Source organism: Adiantum capillus-veneris, chromosome 7 (genome assembly GCF_014529385.1).
Source record: "Adiantum capillus-veneris isolate H3 chromosome 7, ASM1452938v2, whole genome shotgun sequence".
NCBI lineage: Eukaryota > Viridiplantae > Streptophyta > Polypodiopsida > Polypodiales > Pteridaceae > Adiantum > Adiantum capillus-veneris.
Window position 1 is genome coordinate 4,649,624 of NC_140937.1, and position 13,837 is coordinate 4,663,460.

The window sequence follows — 13,837 nt, forward strand, 5'->3', positions numbered from 1 at the left end:
TTAGGTTAACCATCACCAGGACATTGTTTCCTCAAGACCAAATCTGGACGTTATCCTGCAGAGACCAACTATCACCTAAAGCCCTGTACTGGAAAGGGGGATTCAAACTGTCCCACCCACCTAGCATACCTCTAGCTCTTGAGGAACCCCTGCATGTCACACTGAATAGGAGATGGCGCAGAAATTATGATAGGAAACAGTGGAACTTTAAATTCATAAATATATGGGACAGAGGAATTCAGGCCAAACATTCTATCCTTCTATGGTTGCTACTACACAAAGCAACATGGACAGGCAAGAGAATGAAGGATATTAATATCAACAATGGTATCTGTTTGAAAGTGCAGTAGAACCATAGAGGACATCCCTCATCTTTTTATCAACTGCCCAAGGTCAAGCAAAATATTGTCACCATTGATAACTGCCCTCGGTTACACCCCAAATTGGAAACAATTGCTTTTAGGAGACTCGATCAAAACCTTTGCTGCATTGTGGAACAGAATCAGAGCTGAGTTTCTATGGATTGTGTGGAAAGATAGGAACAACAGGCTATTTGACGGTGCATACCAGACCAATAGTCTGAGAAAATTATTTTCTAATGTCAACTTGCAGGTACACCAACTGAAGGTGGACCAATGTCGTATTTACAAGGCCAGCTACAAAGTCCGTAATGACTGCCTGGGGTTTTACAATGGTGCTAATCGCAGCAAAATTGAAGAGGTCCTCCTAAAGGGGTCCAATGACCACCTGCATCAGATGATGGAGGAATGCAAGGTAGAGAGAGATAAGGCTGCTGAGCTATACGCTACTGGTTTGAGGCTGGTCACAAATATAGAGGAATTGATCAACAATCTGTCTAATGACTAAGATTGAAGTGAAGCCGTGTTCAGTCTTGGAGTTGTCTGTGTATACCAGACTCATCAGAAACTCAGTACAAGTTATGGGTTCTATTACCATTCAACAGTTGTATTTATCAATCACCTTGGTCTGACTCATATTTTGTAATTTTGCTCTCTCTTTAATATTATACATCTCGCGCCTTGTTATGGTTAAAAAAAAATAGTCACCCAAAAATTGCAAATAAAATACTCAAAATACCCACTCACGAGATCTTTGCTCGCTCCTCGTGCACACAGACACGAGCAAGCCAATGTGTCGCATGTGCATTCATAATGTTGAGGGATGGGAATTTTATCGGGCAATGGAATAAAAATAAATGAAAAAAGACTTTTTAAGGCCCTTTTGGAAGCACTAGTGATCCAGACCAACCTAAATGCCAGTCTGTTGCAGTTTGCTCTCATCCGCACCAATAGTGATTAATGAGAGAAAGAGAGAGGAGAGATATCTCTTGAGTCATGTGAATGTTGACATATATATGGTAGTGATGTGTGTGAACACTCTTGATATTGCCTGAATACTTTTTCTCACTAGTAGGTTTTTCCCTCGCCTTGTATATAGGCCCATCATTTTAGGGCAAGCTTTATCTTTGTAATAGTACACTCAAGAATACTAATTTATGTGTTGGGGGCTCTTGAGCTTCTCCTTCATCTCTTCATCTTCACATCCATTCTTAAATCGGTAGCATTTCCAAACTATGTATAAGAGCGGGCTCATTTAGGTGGACCATGGATCAAAAATCAATCTTTTGCGAAGGGCTTGCACCAAAAGGAGAGTTGCCTATTGATGTGGACCACGGTTCACTGATTCAATCTGCCAACATGCTTCCAAGAAATCTTTATGATGCATGTGCAAATGTGAAGGTAATTATTGGGGATCATGATCTCCATGTTGAAGAATGTCTGAAAAATTAATTAAATAAACTAAATTCTCATTGGATCCCTTTAGAGGTCAACTAATAGGCTTTACACCTCTTATGAGGGCAACATGGGGAGGAGCTTGACATGTGTCCTTGTTGCCTCTTTGGACTTGGCTTTCCTTGAGTGAGTGTGTGTGTGTGTTCTCTCTCTTGCCCCTACTTGTAGAGCTCGCCCCCCCTTGCGTAGGGATCCATTTTGACTTTGGAACACCTCGCCCCTTAAGCACCTTAGTCATGAAGCCCCTCAAGCACCTTAGTTATGAAACATGACAAGCACCTTAATCATCAAGCACGACAAGCACCTCAAGCACCTTAGTTAGCAAGCACCTCAAGCTTGGGACGGATTCCCACCTCAATCTCAACCCTAGCTTGCCTAAGGTCCTAGGTCTAAGGATTTTTTAACATTAACCTTTGGAGGTCTTTAATGAAGCTAACTCTAAGGTCTTTTAAGCTCCATTAGCTGGCATTGCTCTTTGCTTATACCATCTCCCATTTGGACCCATTTCCTTTGGTCCCATGTTGAGATGAGTCTAAAAGCACATGTCTATATTTTAACTCTTGTTTTTGTTTATTCTCCCACATTAAATGATCACTTTAATATGAGAAAAGCATTTGCGGTTAGTTAGATATAAGATTGTATGACATTACCTCTGTCTTGAAATCATAGTCGTCCTCGACTATGAGGTAGAGAAGATAAAGCCTTAGACATTAGTCTATGTTTCTTAGCGGGTAGAGGATCCCTTTTTACCCTACGACATCATTCCAAAATGGATGACTAATCCATTTGGGGCTTGGGAGACTTAGCTATTGCAAGCATGTCTACTCTTGAGTCCATATCATACTCCCAAAGTAGAGTGACAAATTCTACTTAGTGTTTGAGAGACGTCGTCATTACAAACATGATTCTAAGCATGCATACTACTTAAATTTGTGCACAATAAAAAGAGAACTACTTTTATAAGAGAAAAACATTTTTCTTTAAAAAGTATTTACATTTGCTTACTCTAATGTAGCATTGTAAGCATTGACAAGGTTCATACTATCCTTAAGTTGTGTTCCTTGCATCCATCTAGCATCTTAAAAGGATCTAACTTAATAAGATACCGTTGGATAATCTTACCATTTCTTAGTACCTTGTCTTCATGTCGAAGAATCGATTCGGGTTGAAGCACCTCTTCTTGATCTTCAATCTCGAGCGGGTCCTCAATGATTGGTTCTTGTGGTGGCTCTCCTTTGTAAGGCTTAAGTAGGCTCACATGAAATTCATTGTGAATGTGCCAATGGTTGGGCAACTTGAGTGATAGGCCGTCTCATTGATTGGTTTTAGGATTTGAATAAGCCGAAGGCAAGCCTCGAAAGACTCCATGATTAAATCTATAGTTCCCAATGGTGTACCTAGAACTAATTCCTTTTCAACCATTTTAATAGATCCCTGTCCCACTTACCCTCTTGCAATGAACAGGTCCAACCTTTCATGGACAACTTAAGGACCTCTCTTCTTAAGCAAGAAAAGAGAAACCAATAGCTCTGATATTAATGTAATGGAATCTGGCTATAACATTGATTGTAGCGGAAATGAAATAACAATAGTGAGAATTTCCTTTAAGAGGATTCTTAAAGAGCATAAGAACAATAATTGATTGAAGGTAGAAAAATGAACATTAAACCTAATTAGCTTGGCATGAACAATACTTGTAAGAGAGAGAGAGAGAGAGAGAGAGAGAGAGAGAGAGAGAAAGAAAGAAAGAGAGAGATTTGACAACAATTGAGGACCGGATTTACTTGGAGCCGATCCCCCCTCCAAATGGCTTTTGTATTATAAATTCTTCCAGGTAGAGAAACTTGGTACAATACAAGATTGATGTTCTTTGAGACCTCGTTGGTGCAATGAAGATGGAAATCTTCATGCACCAAGATTATTCCCTTAACTATCTTACCGAAGCATTAACTTATCCCCGGCCTCAGTCCCAAGCTTTCAAACACCTTCGGAGGTGGAGAGAGCCAGCAGGGAATGAGGGTAGGGAAGAGGAAGAAGAAGTAACATACGAGAAAGAAGTAGTGTCCTCTCCTACCATTACTCATAGAGCTTAGCATAGCATAGTAGCATAGTAATGGAGATGAAGAAGATGGCTAGCATAGCATTGAAGCATGGCTCTTGGTTGGATTTGCATTCCATAGACAAGAGTTGTTGGTGTCGGCTCTCAACTTCTCAAGCTTGGAGAAGGAGATGGAGTTCTTGCACAACACACCATGAGAATGAGAGTGTAAAGTGTGAGCTTACACTCCTAAAGTGTGAGTCAAGGAGAGAAGAGTGGAATTATCCCACATGCAGTGGTGCAAAGTTGTAGAGCTACTTAAAGCTCATTTCATGAATGAATTACATCTCCCTTGTTCATGGTGAGCTTGTGATGGCTTAGAAAATACTCAAGATCGTGTTTATGAGTTTAAGTTAATTGATCTTGGAACCTAATTCACTTGAGTAATAATTTAGCCACAAACACTCACTTGTGTGCATAATGTTTCTCTTTCATTCACCCTAGCTAGCATGATCCCATTCACATCAAGTGGTATCAAAGCACTATGGTTTGCTAAATAGGTTTTGTTGTTACACCTTTTTGTGTTAGTGATTAGCATCTCTATTAGAGTGATTAGTATTTCTTAATCATCGTTACGATCCACAAGCATTTCCCTAGCTATTTGGATCCCTCACTAATTAAGTCCTAATCTATCTATGTGAGGGCATGTCCTTGGCACACCCAAGAGGCCACTACCCTCCATGGTTAAGTAGACTCGATTGAGGAGAAGATTAGCACCCATTATTGCTTTTCTAGTTTTTTTAAAAATATTATTTTCTCCTATTTTGCACCTTCAATTAATCTCTCCGCCTTTGCAATCACCTAACAATATTCACATCATCTCGAAGTGCTCAATGCAACCTCTCCGACGAGCCCCCAACCTCTGCATTCCGAGCCTAGGAGCTCCCTCATCCCCATTCCCAATTTTATGCTCACGAGGCTTGTTGGCTAGCTCAACTTGGTAAAGTCGTCATTGGTGAGGTGGGGACGTGGGGTCAACTACCGCATAGGGTGGATTTCATCCACACGGTGAGGTACACTTCTTGCATTTTTCGCGTCCACCAGGTGGTCGTACCCACGCCGAAGCGCGCAAGCCCAGCCGGCCGCCGCGGACTCCACCCGAGCACTGTGTTGCATTTGAAAGCTTTTCCGAATCCTCCCCTATGGGGCCCCCCTTCCCACGGCACTAGTGCACCCGAGCACCCCAAGCATTCAAGCCCTCAAGGGGCGCCTTCCCATGGGGTCATTCCAGAAGGCCTCAAGTGGTGCATGTTAAGCGGGCAGTTCCACAGCCAGCAAGTCTCCATCAATTGCAACATTAAGCTTCAAGCCTGAAGAGCATAAATGGTTTTTCATCAAAGCTTCAGCAAGATTCAAAATCAAACTTAAAGGCGGGTTTTCCCAAGCAACCAAAGAAGACAATTTTTGTGAAGAGTGGCTTCACCCCGGTGAAGAGGAGCTTCACAAAATTCAAAGGAATTTTCTCTTACTCTCTCTCTCTCATTAAAAAATTCAAAATCTTGCAGCCAAGCACAATAACTTGCAAATAAACTTTTTCAAGTGCTCATGTAAAGAGGTAGACATTGGCTAGGGTTGCAAATGGAACATAACGAACATATTGCAAGCTTGGTCAATTACAAATTGCAAATGGAATATAACAAAGATATTGCAAGCTTGGTCAATCGCCTCAAAAGCATGACCACACAACTAGCTTATGTAAATAGTGCAATACCAGGAGGTGGACAAAATCATGGTTCTTCTAGCAGCCTTACCACCTAGCTTTGACCAAATCATGACCATCATTGAGGAGAAGGATCCAACACAAGATTTTCAAGATGTCATCAACTCTTTAACGTCCAAGGAGAAGAAGCAAGGGAGGAATGCTTCTTCAAACGGAGGAGCTTTTGCATTTGGCTCTAGTAACAAAACTTGTTTCAAGTGTGGCAAAAAAGGGCACATAACAAAGGAGTGTCTAGCATTGAAGACTTGCAACATTTGTGGGAAGAAGGGTCACCTCCCTTCCAAGTGTTTCAAAAGGGACAAAGGAAGCACCAATAGAAATCCAAGGCCCAAAGTCTATTTGGCAGAAGAAGACAAAGATGAAGATGAGGAAGAAGGCGACAATAGCCTTCTAGTCTACGACGAGATTCTCTAGCTTTTGTTTTGGCATTTTCCCTTCAGTTGTATTTGTTTGGAGATAGCTTGGACTAGTTTGGTCTCAATTTTATACATCTATTCGAGGGGAGGTGTTTGAGTATCTCTTGGATTAAAGATAGTTTGTCTCCTAGATTGGAGACGTTCTTTTTGCTCCTGGATTGAAGTGTGCTAGAGATGTCAGTTTTCTTCAGCTTCTTCCTAGTCCAAACCTCAAGGGGAGGATTGTAAAGTGTGAGCGTTGTCCTAAAGTGTGAGTCAAGGAGAGAAGAGTGGAATTATCCCACATGCAGTGGTGCAAAGTTGTAGAGCTACTTAAAGCTCATTTCATGAATGAATAAACACAAGTCTATTTAGCATTACATCTCCCTTGTTCATGGTGAGCTTGTGATGACTTAGCAAATACTCAAGATCGTGATCATGAGTCCAAGTTAATTGATCTTGGAGCCTATTTTGCTTGAGTGATAATCTAGCCACATATACTCACTTGTGTGCACGATGTTTCTCTTCTATCCACCCTAGCTAGCACGATCCCATTCCCATCAGAGAGTTTGTGTGAGTGTGAGAGAGAGGGTATATGGTCAAGCTACCCCCCTCCTTGCTTGGGTCCACCCCCTCTTCTAGATTTAGCTTGCAAATGATTGGACCTCCTCAAGCTTGGCCAATCACAAGCTTTTGTATAACAAGCAACAACGGTAGCATTAGGACAAGTGTCCTCCTTACCCCTTTGAGAGAGAGGACTTGAATAATGCCTGATAAATTAATTAAATAAACTAATATCTCAGTGGACCCCTTTAGAGGTCAACCAATAGGCTTTAGGCACCTTATGAGGGAAACATGGGGAGGAGCTTGGCATGTGTCCTTGTTGCCTCTTTGGACTTGGTTTGCCTTGAGTGAGTGTGTGTGTGTTCTCTCTCTTGCCCCTACTTGTAGGGCTCACCCCCCCTTGTGTAGGGATCCATGTTGACTTTGGAACACCTCACCCCTTAAGCATTTTAGTCATGAATCCCCTCAAGCACCTTAGTTATAAAACATGACAAGCACCTCAAGCACCTTAATCATCAAGCACGACAAGCACCTCAAGCACCTTAGTCAGCAAGCAAAACAAGCACCTCAAGCTTGGGCCGGGTTCCCACCTCTATATCAACCCTAGCTTTCCTAAGGTCCTAGGTCTAAGGACTTTTAACATTAACCTTTGGAGGTCTTTAATGAAGCCAACCCTAAGGTCTTTTAAGCTCCATTAACTGGCATTGCTCTTTGCTTAGACCATCTCCCATTTGGACCCATTGCCTTTGGTCCCGTGCTGAGGTAAATCTAAAAGCACATGTCTATATTCTAGCTCTTGTTCCTGTTTATTCTCCCACATTACATGATGAGTTTAATATGAGAAAAGCATTTGGGTTAGTTAGATATTAGATTTTATGACAAATCTTCATTCTTCTTCTGCACCCACTTCATGAAGCTCTAATTTGTTACCCTCTGAGAATATTCTAGAAAATACTCCTCTTGTAAAGCTTTCTTGAATTCCTACCAATTTGATGCTTGTGTTGCTCGTATTTATATAATTCAAGCTCTAAGATCAACATTGCAATCATATTAAACTCTTTTACTAGATTTTGATCATCGATTCCATTATCTTCCATAAATTGCTTATATATACTGCAAAATCTGGAGATATCTCGATATTCAAACCGTCGTAATTTGTTTGTGACTATCTATCGGGCTCCACACAATTTTCTCATGCAAATTGTGTTGGTGTTGGGTAAGAAACAAATTGTTGTATCATTTGTTGCATCGCTCCCTCTTGTAGTGTAGTCATCTTCCTCAACAAAATCTTCCACCCCTTCTCGTTTCACTTAGGGTTCACCAAAGATGTCGTGGATGAAGGGGATCGGAGAGCACCACAGACGGAGAGTGAGAGAGAGAAGGAGACACACAGATATGGGTGGGGAGACTCAAAAGAGTGAGCAGCTCCCTATACACTTATGCTATGTATAAGGTATACAAGTTAGTGGGCTTCCAGACTCTGGGCAGCCGAGCAAGGCACATGCGCCTATACCCCAACAACCTCCCACTTAAAGGCGACTGTGCCTTTAAGCAAGAGAACCTAGTCTAAAGACTACAAAAGGCGAGAGAAAACCGCTCTCAACCGATGCCCACTGGTTGGCTGTGATCGTGTGCATCTGGCTGTCCTGCTCTCGTGTAAGTCCATACACCACCAGACGTACCGCACACGTACTACAAGTATGTACGCAATACCTGCATATCTCCCTCGTGCACTATGCCATCATCAGTCAACAAACGACTGGCAACCCCAACTGCAAATGCTCCCACACTAGCTGTGATATCCGGTCTCAAGATCAGCATCTCATACATGAGACCACCGAATGCCGATGCAATGCTAGCGGGCCCTGCTAGCTGTATGGAGCATGCATCAACATATATATCCCTGGCAATAGGCATCTCTGACTGACAAGGCGTGTCAGCCACATGCATCTCCTGATTGTCCGCAAAAGACGCATCAACCTGTCGTGCAACCTCAGAGCAAACCAGCTGCTCTAGGTGTCTGCTGGAAGACATATCCTGCACAACTATATCCCCATGCTCATTGTCGAGCATAGAAAGGAATGACTGCATAATCGCTGACATCTCAGCCTCCTCTACAATCATCCACTGCAAACATGACCACTCAATCTGCTGTGACTCACTAGAGCTCTCATGCTCTAACTCCTTATGCATAGACTCTTGCACAACGTCCTCCTGTCGTGACTCACTAGAGCAAGACCGCTCTACCTGTCTATCCTGCATAGAAGTATCTCACACAATTGACTCTCTGCTTTGCTCAGCCTCTAGCAAAGCATGCATTTCTGACTCTGTCACCTCTCTGTGTGACTACTCAAGTCGTACCCCAACTGTGTGCACAACGAGCTCACTACTCTGCACTCCATGCAAAGCACCCTGCAACCCATGAGCAAAAGAGACTGTCTAGGTCTCTCGCTCTCTGCATGGCTATAACAAGATTGAGACTCGACCATCTCGCACCAGTACTACGTGCAATGGGTACCATGTGCCAACTCTAGCACCTCTCGCAATCATTAGCGAACCCAAATGCAACGCAAAAGATCGCTCAAGCAACGATACCCGACATCCACTATCCCGTAACTGTCTGACTGAGATCAAATCCCGTCTCAGATCTGGCACATAACGCACATGACGCAGGGTAAATCTCATACCACTAGGCAACAACAAACATACGTCTCCTGCACCCTCAATGTCATACACAACACCATCAGCCATGTGCACACAACCAAGTCTCCCACTAGAAAACGTGCTAAACCACTCACGATGCGACGTGACATGGAATGTAGCATCTGAATCTAGTAACCAATCTGAAGACAATGTGCAATCCGATATGCAATCCGTAGACATAAGATCGTCTGAAGACAAGCTAGATGTAAATGTGACATCGTCGTCACAAGCATACTCAGTAACCACCGTACTGATCTCACTAGCATCTGTCATGTCCAAATCTGCATCACGCATCTCTTGCCTTCGTTGTCTCAAACGCCTGAAACATCGATGCCTAATGTGCCCTCTATGTCCACAATGCTAACATGTCAAGTCTCTATGCCGTCGAGACTTGCGTGTGGGACCAATCTCTCCCATGGACATAGAAGTGGGACTAGACTCCCCTGTAGACATGGATGTCGCATACATAGCATGTAAACTCTGCCATAAAGCATGAGTTGTAGTCTCCCTCGAGACCGGCCAGTAAACAGACTCAACCAGATGCAAACAAATCGTAGACATGGCTAACTCATCAAGATCCTACCAATCATCATCACACATAGACTTGAGCTTCACCGATTAACCACGCAAGGGTTTATCCTGCCGCATATCCACCAATGCAACAAGCATATGCTCCTTCCAAGCAACAAAATCTGCACCATCAAACTGTGTCAGACCATAACGCTGGAAGTCAAATGAAAAATCAGCCATAATGCTCGCAAAAGAGCAACCAACAATGAGTACCAAATGTCAACCAAATCAACCCTAAACTGGCTCGAATCGCATCAACAAAAGTCTGCAAATATGGCTCAAAACCTGATGCAAAATTGCACCAATAACCGTGCAAAACCTTGCACAAAATCACAAGTCAATATGACTCGAATCCGACTACCTAGCTCGTAGCCACACAAGCATACATCACAATAGTCACTCTTGTGAGTGTGCCAAAAGATAACTGTACGCCTGTCAAACCGTGAGCTAATCACCAAGCCCACACTGTGCGGTATCGATGCACACACGTACAAATCTCCCACCTACAGAGAACACCGCACGCAAATGCTGAGTGCAACCCGCAATCTCTACCTAGATCGCATAAATAATGCGCATAAAACTCCTGGGAAAAATTTGCCAGAGTTTCGATGCACAATGGCTATCAACACAAAATAACCATTGTCATGCAAGCTCAATAAAATGAGCAATCAATGCGCATCAAACTACACTCAACATACATGCATAAGCTCTGCAAACCTGTGTCCAACAAATGCTCACAAAGAGTACCACAGGTGACCATACATGGCATCCACAACCAACCTCTGCACTTGCTCACAAGATCTATTGCTCACCACATAAGCATACATAGAGCATTACCTGCTCAAAGACCATGTATGCAAGCCACAACACTACAGAAGAACCACTCAACTGCAACTGGCAACACCTGTGGGAGTACTAGACTCAACCTGTACATGGGAGTCAAACCTGATCTTGTAACACCTCATATGTGCCTGCTACCTGCAGTGTGCACGGGTAAGCTGTCTGCAGCAAAGAAAACAACAGAGCCCAAAACTGTCTTGAAAAACAGTCTCTGTGTTTTTAATTTCAGACCCACCTCCACTTTGAATCAGAAAACAATTCCTCTACAAAGTCGTAGAGCTTGAAGCCAGCTCCGTTTTGAACCAAAAAGTTTTGGAATCGGAGCTCTGTAGCTCAAGTTATGAGCAAAACAGTAGACTGCTGTCAAACTGCCAAAAACTGAACGACTTTCTTCTGTGCTTCTTTGAGCTCATAGAAAGGCTCAAAATCTCTTCCCACCTCGATGTGTGAGCTGAATGCATCAATCTCACAATGCTTCCATGTCTATGGAAGCTCCAAGCTCCAATCTGTCGTCGATGTAGCCAAAGCTTGCCGAGAAGAGGGAAGATGCTGTACACAGTGGACAGATCTGTAGAGGAACCGTGGACTAAACTTTGAGCACTAGGAAGCTCCTGAGAGCTCCCCTGCAAGCCTCTGTATGGCTGTCCACAAGCCTCCTCTATTTCTTTGCTCAGATCTGTGACCTCTCCGCCATAGCCGACGAGTTCATCGCGAAGCCGTCCATCTACGCTCTCACACCTGTCGCTCTGATACCAATTGAAGGGGATCGGAGAGCACCACAGGCGGAGAGTGAGAGAGAGAAGGAGACACGCAGATATGGGTGGGGAGACTCAAAAGAGTGAGCAGCCCCCTATACACTTATGCTATGTATAAGGTATACAAGTCAGTGGGCGCCCAGACTCTGGGCGGCCGGGCAAGGCACAAGCGCCTATACCCCAACAGTGGATATGGGTTCACAAAGTGAGCCGGGTCAGCATCGATAACGATGCACAACACCAAACAATTGGCTAAAAAGACACTTTGACTTTTAACAAATGACAACTTGAATGCTCCAAACTATCAACTTATAATCAGTACAGAATTTGGATACAAATCCAAGCCATTAATGGCACTCCTAGCAAATCTATGCTTAAATTTCACTCTTTCTACCCTTCTTCAAACTCCTGATGCTTACCCTTCTTAACCTCCTTTATTCTTGCCATGATGCTCTTCTAATGTTATTCTTAATCCACTTTTAATCCTCCTTACTATCCTCTTATTTTAATGCTACCCTTCTTCAAACTCGTGACGCTTACTCTCCTTGACCTCCTTTGTCACTATCCTATACAAAGCAGCCATAGTGGCTTATTGATAAAAGATTTAAAACACTGTGCAAATATAAAATGGATGAGAATAATTTATGGCCGATGTCTTCTCCTCAACTTCGAGAATTCCAATCTATAAGTCATCAACTCACCATTAGAAAAAATAAAAAGACAGCACAATAATTAACCATTATGCTCCAGCTATCCCAATTGTAGTTAACCACATATAATAGGAGAGTGCCCAGTCTGGTAACATTCCTCCCTCCAGGGATAGGGATTGTCCTCAGTTGCTCAATAGAGAATCGACTACTGGACCATGAGTGATGAAATGTGTGGAGAAGATTTGGAGAGTTTCAAAAAAAATAATCAGGCATCCATTTAGCATCTTCTCTAGGGTGGACCTTAAAAGTCAAAAGATAATGATTATAAACCATGCCATTGCATGTAGTGGTGGTTTCATAATCAACTATTTGGTCAGGGATGAGTTGCTCTTCTTGATCTACAAGTGTGGGTGGTTTCTCATATATATGATGTGTAAGTAAGGGTCCTTGAAAGGGTCGTAATAAACTAACATGAAATGCATTGTGAATGTGTCCATGTGAAGTTAATTAACTATTAAAATACATTACAAGGTTGGGTATCTTGTTTAAATATGCTTTGGCATTACACCATGACCCAAAACATAATGACTATCCAAACACGAGTTGAGGCCACAGAGAATGGACAAAATCTCAACAGTCCTCTTGCACATCATGTGCTTCATTAAAATCCATAAAAAGTGGTAGATAGAGTGGCCACAAATGTGAATATCTCAAAAGAAAACTTTATATTAAAAAAATTAGTACCTAATAGGGCTAGTAAGCACAAAGCTACAAGGTATGCAATACCATGTCAACTTGTTAAATTTCACTTTGCAATCAAATAAGGAAAGGCTATTATGAAGAAATTGGTGTATTTCATATACATACGTTTTTGTATCCTTGAATTAAGCTAGCATATAAGTAGTAAATTAATGAGACAAGTTTATCACACCTCAATAATTAGGCATTGGGCTTTTTTAAAGAGTGTAAAATTGTAAATTGGATACTAATCTGGAATTTGAAGCTCACAATTCTTGAGAGAATTTGTACTGACAAGTGACTATTTTGTGATCTATCAACATGAGAACTAAAAGTGGCCTTTGTGCCTTGATTAGTAGCATGACAATTGAAAAACCTATTACATGGAGCTATCAATGGCAGACCACAATTGTCAAATAATCATCCTTAAAAGATAACAAAAAATTAATTTTGTCATGACTCAGTTGGTTGTGATTGGCTAGTAAGCATTGTGGATGGAATAATTAAAAAACAACGACATAAAATTTAATTGAATTTTGCTCTAAAGTGGTTAAAGGTTGATCTCAGTGGGGCCACCTCCAATACAAAAGCTCCACAATAAACTTGGGTTAATTATTGTATTCATCACAATAAACTTGGGTTAATTATTGTATTCATCATTATTGACACCCTCCTGTTGTATGTGGTTAACTACAATTGGGATAGCTCCAGTGTAATGGTTAATTATTGTGTTGTCATTCTATTTTTACTAAAAGTTGATGACTTGTAGATTGGAATTATGGGAGTTGAGGAGAAGGCGTCAGAAATAAATAATCCCTCGGCCATTTTACACAGTGTTTTAGATATTTTATCAATAAGCCATTATGACTGCTTTGTAAATAGAATAGCGAGAACTCACCCTAAGAGGGTCATGCCAATAAGTGATATGCTCCATTCATAAACAAAAGTGAAACTAAGTGAAAAAGAGGGGCCTCCAATTTTTGGCACCAA